At 41.5% G+C, this 14363-nt stretch overlaps 1 protein-coding gene across 1 annotated transcript in view; it reads left to right on the top strand.

The window, feature by feature from the left end:
- Positions 1–14363, top strand: part of NKX2-3 (NK2 homeobox 3) — an 82304-nt gene that overhangs the window by 9132 nt on the left and 58809 nt on the right. Inside the window, exons 2-3 of the mRNA XM_082425335.1 lie at positions 1274–1347; positions 7633–7953. The gene's annotated coding sequence lies outside the window, so the exon portion shown is untranslated. The remainder of the gene's footprint in view (positions 1–1273; positions 1348–7632; positions 7954–14363) is intronic.

Here is a 14363-nt window from a genome sequence, read left to right as displayed (position 1 = left end):
AGTAGGAACAAATGATTACTGTTAATTAAAGAAAACTAGAAATCTCAAGGAATTTATTGCTTTTCTACATATGGGAAGATGCGAGTCTGGGCTCACTGAAATCATTCCTTTGATATGTACTTCAGCTAACTGGGGCCAGTATCCTGTGTTTTCTCATCCTGAGTTTCCTCAGGGCTCACCATAGGGAGTAGCTGCAGTCTAATGGCTGCTAGATGGCAGGTACACTTTTCCTTCCTGAGTTTCCTCAGGGCTCACCAGCTCACCACCGGCTGTGGCTGCAATTGCTGATGACTGTGACATCTTTTGTTTACTGATATGGCAGGCAATATTCCATTTATCAGCTTTGTAGTCTTGAGAGCCTTTTATTTTTTAGTTTTAATTATAGTTTTAACCTTAGTTACATTAAAACTCCATCTCGTAACATAACACCACTGTTTCTTTTTCTTCATAATTTTCTTCATGATTTTTTCCATTCACTTCATTCATTTTATCAATATTTATTGACCATCTGCTTGTGTCAGGCATTGCACTGGGTGCTAAAGATAACATGGTGAGGGACTTCCCTGGTGGTCCAGTGGTTAGGACTCAGAACTTTCACTGACATGGCCTGGGTTCAATCCCTGGTCGGGGAACTAAGATCCACAGCCGCATGGTGTGGCCAAAAAAAAAAAGATAACATGGTGAACAAAAAGACAAAGTCCCTGTCCTCACGAATTCTCTAATCTAATGGGGGAGACAGACAATAAAAGCAATGCACAAATAAAATTACTAAAATTACAGCCATGGTAAATGCTGTTTGTCCTTTCATGGAAAAGGAACGTGTAAACATATTAATAAGGGGATTGAGGCCAGTTCGTTCCCCTCAGAATGTTCCCTCCAGCGTGGATAGCATTCCCCTTCTAATTCCCACCCCAGCAGCACCTCTTAGACCCTACAGCTTGCACATATTAATCTTAAATTTCTGGAATCTGTTTTGGCAGCCAATGTCTTCAAGAGAAAATGGCCCATTAAAATAATACCTTTATTATCTTATTAGTGCTTCTAGCTCTTTTGTTCCAAATGATAAAGACACAAAAACAGCATTTAAAAAAATCTAGTTTCTATTAGTAAGATACAAGTATCTTTATCTTTGTGATTCAGTTGAGAAATGTAAAGCAAGTAAAAAATTTATTCTGAATCACATAGATCTTTATTAATTAAATAAAAACAGATATCAAGAGAAGGGAGAATCAGAAACGTGTACTTATATGTTTATTATTCTTATCCTACACAGGACAGGAATCTCTAAAGAGTGAGAGGAAAACTGATGACAGGCACTGCCCAAAGAAGATGGAACTGTCATAGTTGGTGAGTGGATATCGCCAAGAGACTTATGGTGTCTCCTCCATGTCTGATGGAGATAACAGCCAGTGTTGGGCTGCAAAGTCCCCTCTGGAAGACCACTGAACCAAGAGAGTAAATGGTGCGCAGAGACAAGTCAAGTTCAGAATTGGAGCCTCTGGTTCCCCCAGGAAGGAGTGGGTTGTAAACAAGGTGAAAGGCAGTGGGATGAACACTACAGGACCCGTGGGTTACCATCAGGATCCCCCAGAAGGGAAAGTTACAGAGACAAGAAATAGTATTGGGCAAGCTCCAGGATTACAGATGGTATGACAGCCAACAGGCTTGGAATGCTTTTAGTGCCATATTCAGGATGTGGCCCTGTTTAGGGCATGGGATTCCAAGATGAAAGGCATCCTTGTTTAGCTGATGTAGAGGAAGAGCTTCTTTGCTGTCCATCCTTCTCCACCCTATATTCCCTTCTCCTTTCACTCCTTTCTTCGTCATGCTAAGTGTCCATCATTTCAATGACACCCAGTTTCTTCTATTGAATTGAGTTCTCCATTGTATTTAGCTCACTACCTTTAATCCAGGTGCTTACTAATGAGTATGGTCCTCAGATCAACAGCATCAGAGTCACCTTCATGCTTGTTAGAAATACAAAAATCTCAGGCCCCACCCCTGACCTACTAAGTTGGAATCTGCATTTTAAGACGATTCCCAGATTTTTCCTAAGCATATTAAAATTGAGAAGCATCATTTTACCCCCATCAGCTTCCAGGACTGTAAAATAGACAAGGTCATTCCTGGCCCACCTTGCTCACAGCTTTGAATTGAAGATGCTGAGATTTAAAAAGGAAAGCATTTCCAAAGATAAAAATGCCATGCAGCTATTAAATATCATATTTATTTTCACTTGGATAACTTGATTTACTCAAGGTGTTTTCAGAGTAAATGATTAAAAATTAATCAGTGACTATTTGACTGTCTCTGATTGCTTCATAATAATTGATTGTACTATCTTAAAATGCTCTAGAGTTCTGTTTTATTTTGTTTAATGTGTAGATCATGATTCTCAATCCTTGCCTCACATTAGAATTTTCCAGTTTTTTTCTGAAAATATCCAAAGCCTAAGCCCTACTCGCAAATATGCTGAATCAGTGGGTCTGAAGTGCAGCATGGGTATACATCATTTTTAAAAGTTAGTAATAGCAAACATATTGGAAACAATTTTAATGTCCACCAGTTAGTGAGTGATTCCCTAAGTAGGGCACATCCCTATAATGCAGTACTGTGCTAATGTGAAAATGAATGAGGAAGACTCATACGTACTGCTATGAAAATATCTCCAAGATATATATACTATTCAGGTTTTTTTAAAGTTGCATAGCAATATATATGATCTCATTTATGTGAAAAGATGAGTGTGCATATACACATACATGTGTATGTAAATGTTCAGAAAGATGACTGAAGTATACTTACTGAACTGTTGACAGTGGTTACCTCTGGGAAGAGGAATGGGAGGGAAAGGGACTTTTTGCTGTGTAAACTTCTAAATATTTTACAAGAATGTATCCATGCACTACTCGTGTAACTATTCTAAGTGCATTCCAGGGCTATTGGTTGTCATACCATCTGTAATCCTGGATTACAGACTATTTAAGCTAATTATTATTTTAATATTATAATCTTGAATGCATAATTTTATAATAAATAGCAGAGTGGCTGACAAAACATAAATCTATAATTCCTATGCCAAACAAAAACTGCTAGGGCACCAAGGTTTTTGTTATTAAACCTGTCGCTTTTCGATTCTGGGATTACTGGAATTGTGTTACTCTGACTTTTCCAGATACATTCCCCCCACACCCCCAATGTTACACTTGGCATTGTCTCTAACAACCTCTCTGGTTCCTTGGATATCTCATCCGTGCGAGCAGATCCCACTTCTGGAAAGATCTCTACGTTAGCACTTTGTAAATTCTCCCTTGTCCCAGGCCTAAAAATCACTAGGGACAAAAGGTCTCCTACAGCTCAGCCATGTTGAGAGCCAGGTCTCCCCCATTTTAAGCAGCTGAGAAAAGCACACTGATTAAGCTACAGTATGAGGGCTGTGCATCCTGTCTGGGGCAAAATTCTCAAAGTCTGCTCTGATAGCTCTTCCTCTTCGAAATGGTGATTAAGAACTGGAAGTGTGTAATGAGGGAAATTGCTTATGAATCTGTGCCTCTCAGCCCCAAGCCACTTCTCTTTGTCTGAGAGAAACTCAAGGATTTTTACCATAATAGCATAGGAACAAAGTCAGGGCTGAGGCAGGCTGGTGGGACCCTGCTGACAGCTCGTTAGAAACTGTCCCTCTCCCGCTCCCTCTTTCATTCCTTCAAGTTACAAAGCCTGACAGAGTTTGATGGGAAAACCAAGGGGGTAACATCCCCCGCGGCAACCAAGTCCCTGCTCATCTATCTTTGACAGATAAGGAGAATAGATGTCACCTTCAAAACACCTCACTCACTGGAGCCAAGTGTACCAGGACAGCCCTGTCTCCCTCGCAGGACCCTACAGGAGGAATCCAGACAAGGCCCATCTACCACAATTGAGATTTCTCTCGAAAGAAAATCATTTTAACCAGACAGTTCCTGAAAACCAAATGCCCACTCTAGTTGTCCTCAGAAAAGGGCATAACATCTAATAACTCAAAGAAAGTTATGCTTTGATTTACAAAAGTCTTTTCCGGGTTACACCCTCCCTGGTCTTTGAGGGCTGGTGACCATTTAAGATCTGAGAAGTCAGTCTAGGTTCCGTGCCGACTGCTGGGAAGGGGAGTATGACAAAACCAAACAAAAACACCTCTCCAGCTGGCAGAGGCTGCGACGCACTGGGATCAGCCCAAGCTTCTGTCAGTCGTTCTCTGACTTTAACATGCCTCAGACAAATCTGTGCAGCTTGTTTAAAATGCATATCCCAATTCAGTAGGTCTGGAGTAGGACCAAGGAATCTGCATTTTAACAAACTCTCTAGGTGATTCTCACTGCTGCTACAGGGTAGCGCCTCCAGCAAGGGCTTCGAATGGTGCTTCCAGCACACCTCTTGGCGGAGCTCCTCTTCGCCTCCCCCAGCAAGCCCAGAGTGGGTCCTCAGCAGCTGTTCCTGTTGGAGGTGAAGCCTTTTGTCTTTAGGATTCTCCTGGCCGTAACAATAGCCCCTCGCAGCAGAGGCATCTCCCAGACACCAACCTCTCAGAGCCCTTTCCAGAAGGCAACTCCAACGAAGTCCTGCTGAGCCCGATGCTGCCACCTGGACATAGTGGTTGTTGGTTTTAACCAATTGCTTTTTATCGGCTCACAGGTTCTTAAACCTCATTTTGCGTCAGAATCACCAGGGGATCTTGGTAAAAGTCCACGGACCCAGGCCCCATCCCAGAACCACCTAGAAATAGAGGCAGTTGATGGGTAGTTTAACAAGCTATCAGATGATGCTGATGCACACCCAAGTTTGAGAACTGCCATGGGAAGAAAAGCAACAATCATAGAAACATTAAAGTCCAATCACTGTTTTGCAACAACTGAAATCTAAAACACTATTAACACTAAACACAGTTGGTTCTCCTTCCTTGCTCTCTTACTGTCCCTAATAACTTTCCACTCAAGTATTCAAATACTTTTGTAGAGGGGAAAAGCTACTAGACTACCTGACTTACTAAGCACAAATATGCTGTGGTTTAAGAAAATCTATACACAGAAATCTAAACTTTTAAAACTAATTAGAGATTATTTTTATCATTACAAAAATTTATAGTGATAATAATAACTAATATTTATTATGTTCTTACTACGTGCCAGGTACTGTTCTAAGCATTTTCTAAGCGTTAAACTATCTGATATTTATTGAGCACTTGCTTTGTAATGAAAACAATTATTTCATTTAGTGCTTCATTTCCTCGAAGCATTTTAATAGATGGGGTAACAGATGAGGAAACTGAGGAACAGGTAAGTTAATTACTTGCCAAAAGTTGCACAGCTGTTAAGCAGTAGACCTAAAGTTTGAACCCAGAGCCCAATTCTTAATGATTATATCACCTCGCTCATGTTATAATGATAGGGCTTTATTTAACAAATGTCTATAATTAGATTGTCAAGTGCCAGTACTGGGGGTTATGTTCTAAGTATACAGTGACAAACAAGACAAATACCCCGGCTTTCTGGGGCTTATGATCTGGTGGGCGATCCAAATGTGTAAACAAGTCATTCAATGCAGTGTGAGGAGTGCAATACTGGGAAACCGCCGGGGTGGGTGCTAGACACGTAGGCTAGAGCAGGAGGACCAAAGAGTTGTAAAAGCCCAGAGTTTAAGGAACACAGGACACGGTTAGTGGAAGAAATGAAAAATGGCTTGGTCTGATTGGAGCAGAGAGGGAAGAGGGAATGTGTGAGCAATGAGATTAGAAAGGTAACCTAGCCCCAGATTTTGAAGGACCATGTAAAGCATGTTAAAGGGTTTTAGCATGCAGGAAATGGGGTTCCGTTAGAAGGTATCAGGCAGAGCATGGAGCTAAGGAGAGAGATTTGGCCTGATCCGTTGACTTGTATGTCACAGGCACGCAGTGGCCACTAAAGCCACAGGAAGATAATATCACCCAAGGAAAGGAGAAGAGGGCCTTGGACAGCAGCTTTAGGAACACCAGCATTTCAGGGCTGGAAAGAGAAGGAGGAGACCCCCCCAAAAAGATTCACAGGAAGGAGGAGGAAAACAATGAGAGGTGATATAATTTGCCTATGATCACAAAGCTAGTAAGTGGCAAACTTAGAATTCAAAATGTCTCTATCATCCCAAAGCCACATTCTTGACCTCAACATGTCTTAAATACTGTTTTCCCTTACTGCCTGGTGATGTAAAAGTGTTATTTATACGCTTTTCCAGGGGTTCATTTATATAACAACAACAACAAATTTGTCAAGGAATTTGTTCAGTGCATCCTTGAGTTGTGTTAAGGAAGCAAACTCATGAAACATGCTTGTAGCGGCCTCCTCATGGCTCTCCTTGTGTGCCCTGCCAAATCTTTGGCTGGGACATGCTCTCTTTCTACCTAAGAATGCCCCCTAGGACATAGCCATGCACAGTTCATTGGCAGATGCTTAGGATTTCTCTTCAGAAGTCCTTCCATGTGGCACAAGGGGCACGTACAAATCCAGGAACCACTCTGGGTATCCATAATTAAGTGCAGGATATACAACAGTTCAGAAGTTATAAAGTAAAAATAAATTATTAAATTCCCCTGTCTCCCCAACCCCGCTGCCTATAACCCATTCCCAGAAATACCATTGTTAACAATTTAGTATATATCCTTAAATGCATTTTCTACACATATATAAGTAAGTTTTTTAATGAAAGGGATCATATTATCTGTATTGTTCTGAGACTTTCTGTTTAAACTACAAAGTGGCCATCTCTTCACATCAGTGTATGTAGATTTACCTACTTCATTCTTGCCACATACCAGTCCACATTATGAAGGTGCCATTATTGCTTTAATCAAATCCTCTATTGATGGCCATTTGTATTGTTTCTAGGTTTGTTTTGTTTTGTTTTCAGGATGCTTTTCTTCTGCAGAGTGTGAGGGCCCCAAAAAAATGTTGTTTGGGCTCAATTTTGGACCGAACATTTTTCTGAATTTGCCATTGTTTGTCCTTAACTTTCTTCCCTTTTTGAGCTTGTTGGCTGTTTCCCTCCTGCTGTTCCCTCTAATCTCACTAATACTCAGTTCAAGGTATGTTTGTTGCTTTAAAGATCTCCTTACAAAATCTAGGACTCTTTGGAGGAGGTATGTTCAGCAAATAAACAAACTACCATCCTGACTTTACATTCTTATTCTAGAGGATTTCGGAGGCACTGGAAGAAGTTCTCTTGTTATCTGGGAATCAGCGTAAAAGCCTCAAGTTATGTTTAAACTGTGCTTCTCATTTCCTTTTTAACAGTATCATAGATAAAGTTTGACTGAATATGTTTAAACTGAAGGCATAGCCTATAACTTCAAAGAGTTTACTGGCTCCTACAGTCTACTGGGAGGCAAAATTAGTGTAAGGGAAACAATTGGAGAGCAGTTGAGTATTAATTATGTGTACAAGCCCTTGGGCACCAAAAGTTCAGGGAGGAGAAAGCTAGAGGAGTTCTCTGCCCCTCCAAGGGAAAGGTGGAACTTGAGCTGAGTTAGGAAGCAGGAGGTAACTTTCGGAGAATTTTAGGCAGAAGTTGGAAGGCTTTTCAAGTGCAGGGTAAATTTTCATACCTTTTTATTATCTGAAATTTTCTTAGTTTTTGTTTAGAATCTGCTTACCCCCCTGAGAACATAAGCTTGATGAAGGCAAGGACCATTTCTTATCACTGTTGAATCCCAGTTCCTGGTACAGTGCCTGGCACATAGTGGATGGTCAATGGATTTATGAATGAATGAACAAATTAACAAACAACCATGGGGTGTGTGAAGAGCAGTAAAAAGACTGGACTATTTGGAAAGAAGTGTCTTTCCTTGAGGAGTAGAGGAATCTCCGATTCTCCAACAGACTGGCAGAGGAACAAGTAAATGGGCCTGCATGGGCTTCAAAACACAGGGGCAAGTGGAACCAGCTGAACAAGGTATGATGATTGCCAAGGTGGACCCTGTGTAGATTGCAATAGGGCACTTGAATCTGAAATTAAATTAAAGCACAAACAAAGGAAAATTGATCTGCATAGCCTCCTGGACTCTGCTTGGTCAGCTGACAGTTAGACTTAAAAAAAAAAAAAAAAAAAAAGATTTGTTCAGTTCTACCCTTCCCTTGCTAAGAATACAGTAGAATGTTAATGTGATCACAATACTTTTATTAACACCTACCATGATTGTATTCACTCTTTAAGCAGATAGGTTCATTTTTATCTCATATTGAACCAGTTGTTGACCAAAAAAATGGTTTGTTTCATTTTGTTTCTACATAAACTGTTGTTTTGTAGGTCTTTCTGTCCTGTGCTCGTAAATTGATTATGGGACCTAAATGCAGTGCTTCACATTCCTGGCACATCCTCTCTTATTGATTTTAGACCATCTTTCACCTTATGGAATTCATTTTAAACCTTGATCCTATCATCAATCATAGCAGTTGCTCCTCTTAGCTTGGGGTAATCCATATATATGATCTGCAAATCCCCAAGGATTTGGATGCCTAGAGATCCTTTGGAGAGTTTTAAGGGGCAAGGAGTGTTTACCAGCTGATATACCACCAGCCATGTGCAAAAAAGAAATGACATTTGGCTCTAGGATGACATTAGGCTCATGGGTACGTGGGGCAAAACTTGAGGGTAGTTGGAAAGGAGAAACTGTTGGAATTCCAAGTTAAAGCAAGCCAAGGTCAGAATCTCCAGTTTAAGCAACCCAGAAAGTTTTCTTCTAGGAAGCAGCATTTTAGATGCAGAAAGGGGAAAAGTAGCTTGACAAGTTTTGAGGCAGACAGCAAGGGGGAAAGGGCATGTTGCTCAGTTTATTTATTTATTTATTTATTTATTTATTTATATTTATTTTTGGCTCTGTTGGGTCTTCGTTGCTGCATGCGGGCTTTCTCTAGTTGCTGCGAGCGGGGTCTACTCTTCGTTGCGGTGCACGGGCTTCTCATTGAGGTGGCTTCTCTTGTCGCGGAGCATGGGCTCCAGGCTCGTGAGCTTGAGTAGTTGTGGCACGCGGGCTCTAGAGCGCAGGCTCAGTAGTTGTGGTGCACGGGCTTAGTTGCTCCACGGCATGTGGGATCTTCCCTGACCAGGGCTCAAACCCGTGTCCCTTGCATTGGCAGGAGGATTCTTAACCACTGCGCCACCAGGGAAGTCCCATGCTGCTCAGTTTAGAAGCAAAACTAGGGGTGAGAGAAGGATGACCAGCCAAGTTAGATTGTGAGCCTCACCGCCTGGCAGGCAGATATTAAAATTCACTTAGAATCATGGACTACTTGGAATAATCTTCCCTTCCAGCTCTCAGGAATAAGTCCTACTTTGGGGGTTTAAGATGTTTCTCCTCCTCTAGCCACAGTCCAGGTTTTTCACTGGAATTCTGCCTCATTGAGACTCCTCTGTACCTCTCCTCTCAGTCTGCCTCTGTTGTAAAATCAATTACAATTGGCTTACATCTCCAGTTCTGGGTACATTTTCCATCTGCTCCAAACATGCACACCCTCCGACTGTACCATTCCCCACTCCTCCCACCTCCCCCACCCCCTTCATTCTCCCCATTAACTTTATCTTCTTAAGCAGCTCAGGAACACAGATGTTTTCACCCTGTAGCTCCCGCACAAGGGTATTTTCCCAGTGTCTCTCTGTGTGTATGCTCCAGGCACAGTCTCTCTGGGGAGGGAGAGAGTAAATGTTTTCATTCCAAACCCTCAGGGTCAGGTCTTGTTTGTCTAAACTGTGTTTGTTGCCATAATTATCAGATTAGCTGATCTCTGGCAGCAAGTTGGGGGGCAGGGGAGGGGGGAGGATTAACCCTTTGTAGGGTGGTTGCTGTGCTTTGAAACGGGAATACTTCTGGGAAGAGCTGTCATTTCTCTTCTAACCTGGAGGATTTGGCTAGAGTTCTTTTCACCAATGCTAACAGGCCTCAGTAATAGTTTGCTCTGAGTCAATCCAGCCACCCAATGGGCTCCACTGCTGGGATCCAAAAGGCATTTAGTAGAGATGGAGGTTGAAAGGGCATCTCTCCAGGGATCTGCTGGGGAAAGAAAGAGACAGAGCTTAAATAGAATCTAGATAAGTAACTCAACAAGGGGTATCAGCGTCTCTCAGGCTGAATAAGGAAACCAGGAGTATGCACTGGACGTCTTCAGCCTGCCCACCCACCCCCTCCCCCTTAGCATAAAGGCTGTGAGACTACCAGGCCCCATTTAGGTTTGTTTGGGGATTTTCTGTTGTTAGAAAGAGTACCACGATCATTTTCACCACTGCAGTTTTAACAAAACCAGTGGTCTCCCTTTGTAAGAATATTCCTAGCCTTTGTCATCAGACTCAAATGGCTGGGCATTTCAAGATTTTCTCGTCTTCCCTTGTCTCCCATAGCACGACTGAATTTCTGTCTGGCCTCCAAAGATACCATAAATAACAGAGGTTGCTTTCTCCTCTCAACTCCAAGAGTAGCAACTCCTTTGCATTTTAATTATCTCTTTTACAAATGAATAAATCTTGTCTCCTCAAAAGTGTTGTAGGCTGTTTGAGGACAGGAATATCCTTGAGTCCCATACATTGGAGGACCTAAACATATAAATAGGAAGTTCTTAGTAAATATTTACTGTTGATAGTGTTTTTCTAAACTTCTTTTTTCCATTTCTCACCTCTGTTCCTTTCTGTTTTGTGTTTGATTTTTTGTGTGTTTGTTTGTTTGATTGTATACTGATCCTTTATTTCTGGACCAGTCGTCCAATTCATACTCATCAAATTTTCCTCCTCTTTTCACCAAACACACACACACACACACAGAGTGAGAGAAGGAAACTAACATTTACTGAGTGTCTATATACCTAACATTATGCAAACTTATTCCATGTGCTTTTCAAATACCTTGTTTGAAACCCACAATGGCTTCTGAGATAAGTGCTATCAGTCACATAGAAGGAAGTGGAGACTCAGAGAGTTAAGTCACATACACAAGCTCCCACAATTTTAAGTGGGAATGAAGACTGAGCCCCAGATGTGCGTGGCCCTAACATCCATACAAATCCCATCTTTCTAGTTATGGAAGAGGAGAAAAGTTCAGACAATTAGGGAAAACACACTTTTACCAGAACCTTGACTAAAAATCAACCAGTCTCTCTTTGGTATTTTTTCCCCAATGAATATAACTATAATAAAATCTGTATTAAAAATAAAAGAAGCTCAAACCCAATACACAAATTCTGAACAATATTTTATATAATAAAGTAGTTTTGGAATTGCCTTAGCTTTAGTTATAACTGAATTAGACTCATCTGTTCATGTCCATTCTGTTTATAAAGCTGTCATTGCTTGAAAGCAAATATGATTTTAAAATATTCTATGCAACCCACACACTGATGCACCCAACATTGAAAAGAATGGCTGCTGACGTAGACTATTCCCGTGTTCTGAGAGGACAAAAGTCTTTCCTCTCTACTGATATTGCCAGACCTGGTTGCAAATGTAAATAGGGCATAGACAGAGGTTCTTGGAAAGAAATGTACACAGCCAGATTTGGGCAGGAGTTTTCAGTTCTGTCCCAGGGGCAGAATTCAGGTGAACGTCCATGGAAGCAAATAGCCAGGGATCCAGCTCCCTTCTCTGCTGCCAGAGAGGTGCTCTGTTCAACATGCAGCCAGCTAAGATGCCACACATCTCCATGTTCTACCCAGGGTTCTTCTCTCCTGACACCTGCTCACCCTTCACCATAAGCCACATAGGAGAAAGATCCGACAGATCTTGAATAGGTCAACTGAACTGTGTTTGTCAGTTGTTCTGATGGGAGAGTTAATGGCAGACAGGTTGAAATGATTTTGTTCCTGATCCAGAAATCTCACTGATGTGGAAAGAAATTCACTTGGCTATATTAGAAAAGTTTTTAAAAACACTGGGAAATGGAAGGAGAGATGATACAAGTGCCTTAAAGGAAATTCAAAGAAGGACTTACTGGGGCTTCCCTGATGGCGCAGTGGTTGAGAATCTGCCTGCCAATGGAGGGGACACGGGTTCGAGCCCTGGTCTGGGAAGATCCCACATGCCGCGGGGCAACTAGGCCCATGAGCCACAACTACTGAGCCTGCGCTCCGCAACAAGAGAGGCCGCGAGAGTTAGAGGCCCGCGCACCGCGATGAAGAGTGGCCCCCGCTTGCCACAACTAGAGAAAGCCCTCGCACAGAAACGAAGACCCAACACAGCCAAAAATTAATTAATTAATTAATTAATTAATTTAAAAATATATATACATTAAGAAGTACTTAAAAAGAAAAAAAAGGACTTACTTTAAAAGATAACAAGGTAGAAAGGTGATTTTGGCACCTTGCGGCAGAGTGTTAGCCATATGTAGGAAAAAACAAGGCAGATTCTTATGAAAGAGAATCTCAGGTTCCTACAATACCATTCTTGATCCTGGCTATGAACAGTGAGCTTGTTGTTATTAAGATGCTTGAGATCCCACTCTACCACTAATAGCTGTGTGACCTAAGGTAAGGCACACACCCTCTCTGGGACTTGTGGGGAAAGTTGAGGATTGGACTAGATGACATCTAGATTCCTTCTTTTGTGGATATGCCATCAAATTCTGGGCCCCTGTAGGGAAGCAAATAGGAAAAGTTGCCTAGAGAAATTACATTTACTCAATTTAATATATACAAAATGCTAAGAAAATGCCTGGCACACAGTAATTCTATAGAAGTATTAGCGATTATTATTATGCTAGATGATGAGGCTGATGAGGATGGATCCATGCACTACAAACACATTTTTACCTCCACATCTGTGATTCAAAAAGACACATAATCCAGTATTTTGATAACTTTAAAGCCCTCTGTCTTGCAAAAACTTTGATAGGAGTTCAATGACCTATGGCTATTGAAAGTTACGAATAACTATAATTCATGGAAGGAGAATTTGCAAAGCAAACAACCACCATGACAAAATATACGAATGTTTTCTTTGAAAATCTAGCTTTCTTATTTGGTAGTGGAATGGATTAGGCTGACTTGGGAAGTAGTGAGTTTCCCTTCGCTGGATTCAGGGACGTAGATGTCAGGTGGCCAGATGGACTGCACTGACTTTGAAGAAACTTTCTGCCAAAATCTCTATAATTCCAAAGTGAATCCCAGAATCGCAAAGTGTCTCAATGCCTGTGGGCAGTAGAGGGTGTCAGAGGCTGGACTTCAGCCAGATTACTTAGTCCTGTAATAAGAGCATAGTATCTATCGGTGCCAGAATATCAGCCTGGAACATCTTGCACCTTAAATAGTGAAGCTGTGCCTTCTAAGCCTTTAGTTGAAAGGTGATTAGTAGAGTGCATTACTGAGTAGTATCCTGGGTCATTCTCTCTTTTCAGTGCTGAGACTAAGAATTAAAAGAAGTAAGGAATAACAGAGCCACACAATAAGAGAAGGGTCAGAACCAGAGCTCTGGGTTTTTTCTAGATTTTCCTCCCTGTGAAGAGATGGTATTCTCTTGGGCTGAAGATGTAGACCTGAATATGAGTAGAGGCTCATATGCAGCGTTAGAGCAAGATAAATGGCAAGTAAAACAGAAAACGAAATAAATAATCAGAAAGAACAGAAGGGCAAAGGGCAGGAGATAGAGAGTTGGAGAGGCAGAGGGAGAGAAAATAAGGAAACGAAGGGACTTTTCTAAAAAAAAAAAGTTTATACTTTGAATGAAAGAGAGAAGTAGAGAAACAACATTTAAAAAGAAAAGGGATGGCAAAGAAAGAAAGTGGTAACATATTGTACATGAGTACTACAAAAGCTAGGTAGAAAAGAATAATTAGGGTTGAAAAAAAGTCTATTATAATTTAACCTAGTTATCTGATGAGAATATCTACAGGTGCCTCTTTGCAAAAGAGCGGCTCAGCCAGAGGCCTCAGGATCTGGGAAGAGACCTCCTGTCAACTCCCCAGGAATTTCAGCCTGTCTAACATAGCATAGATCAGTTGTTAACACTGGAATTAGAAGCAAAGCTTCTGTTGAACCCCCTTAGAACCTGTAACCTACCTTTCCTTGGAGGGCTCCCTTCCTTCCTCCCGTCACTTCTCTCTGTCCCCTTCTTGGCTTCACTGTTACTTAATTGACTGTGGGGTGCTTGGTCTGGAGAACCTTCAGAAATGCCTTCCAACCCTCCAGGCAGACAGTTCTCTACTTCTGCTTTCATATTCCTTTCTTCTTTCTTTCTATGATGGCTCTTTCATTGGGATCTGAGGTTTGGGGAATAATCTAAGGATATGCAATGGGAGCAGGGATGACTCACATGACAGCTCAACTGTGTTGCTATGGCTCAGCTGTCTCTTTTTCTGGTGGGAAAAAAACCTGGAAAAATTGGTTCTA

Source organism: Balaenoptera physalus (assembly GCF_965194825.1).
Source record: "Balaenoptera physalus genome assembly, chromosome: 14".
NCBI classification, from domain to species: Eukaryota; Metazoa; Chordata; class Mammalia; order Artiodactyla; family Balaenopteridae; genus Balaenoptera; species Balaenoptera physalus.
The sequence above is the reverse complement of the archived record's forward strand: the minus strand, read 5'-3'. Positions and strand labels throughout refer to the sequence as shown.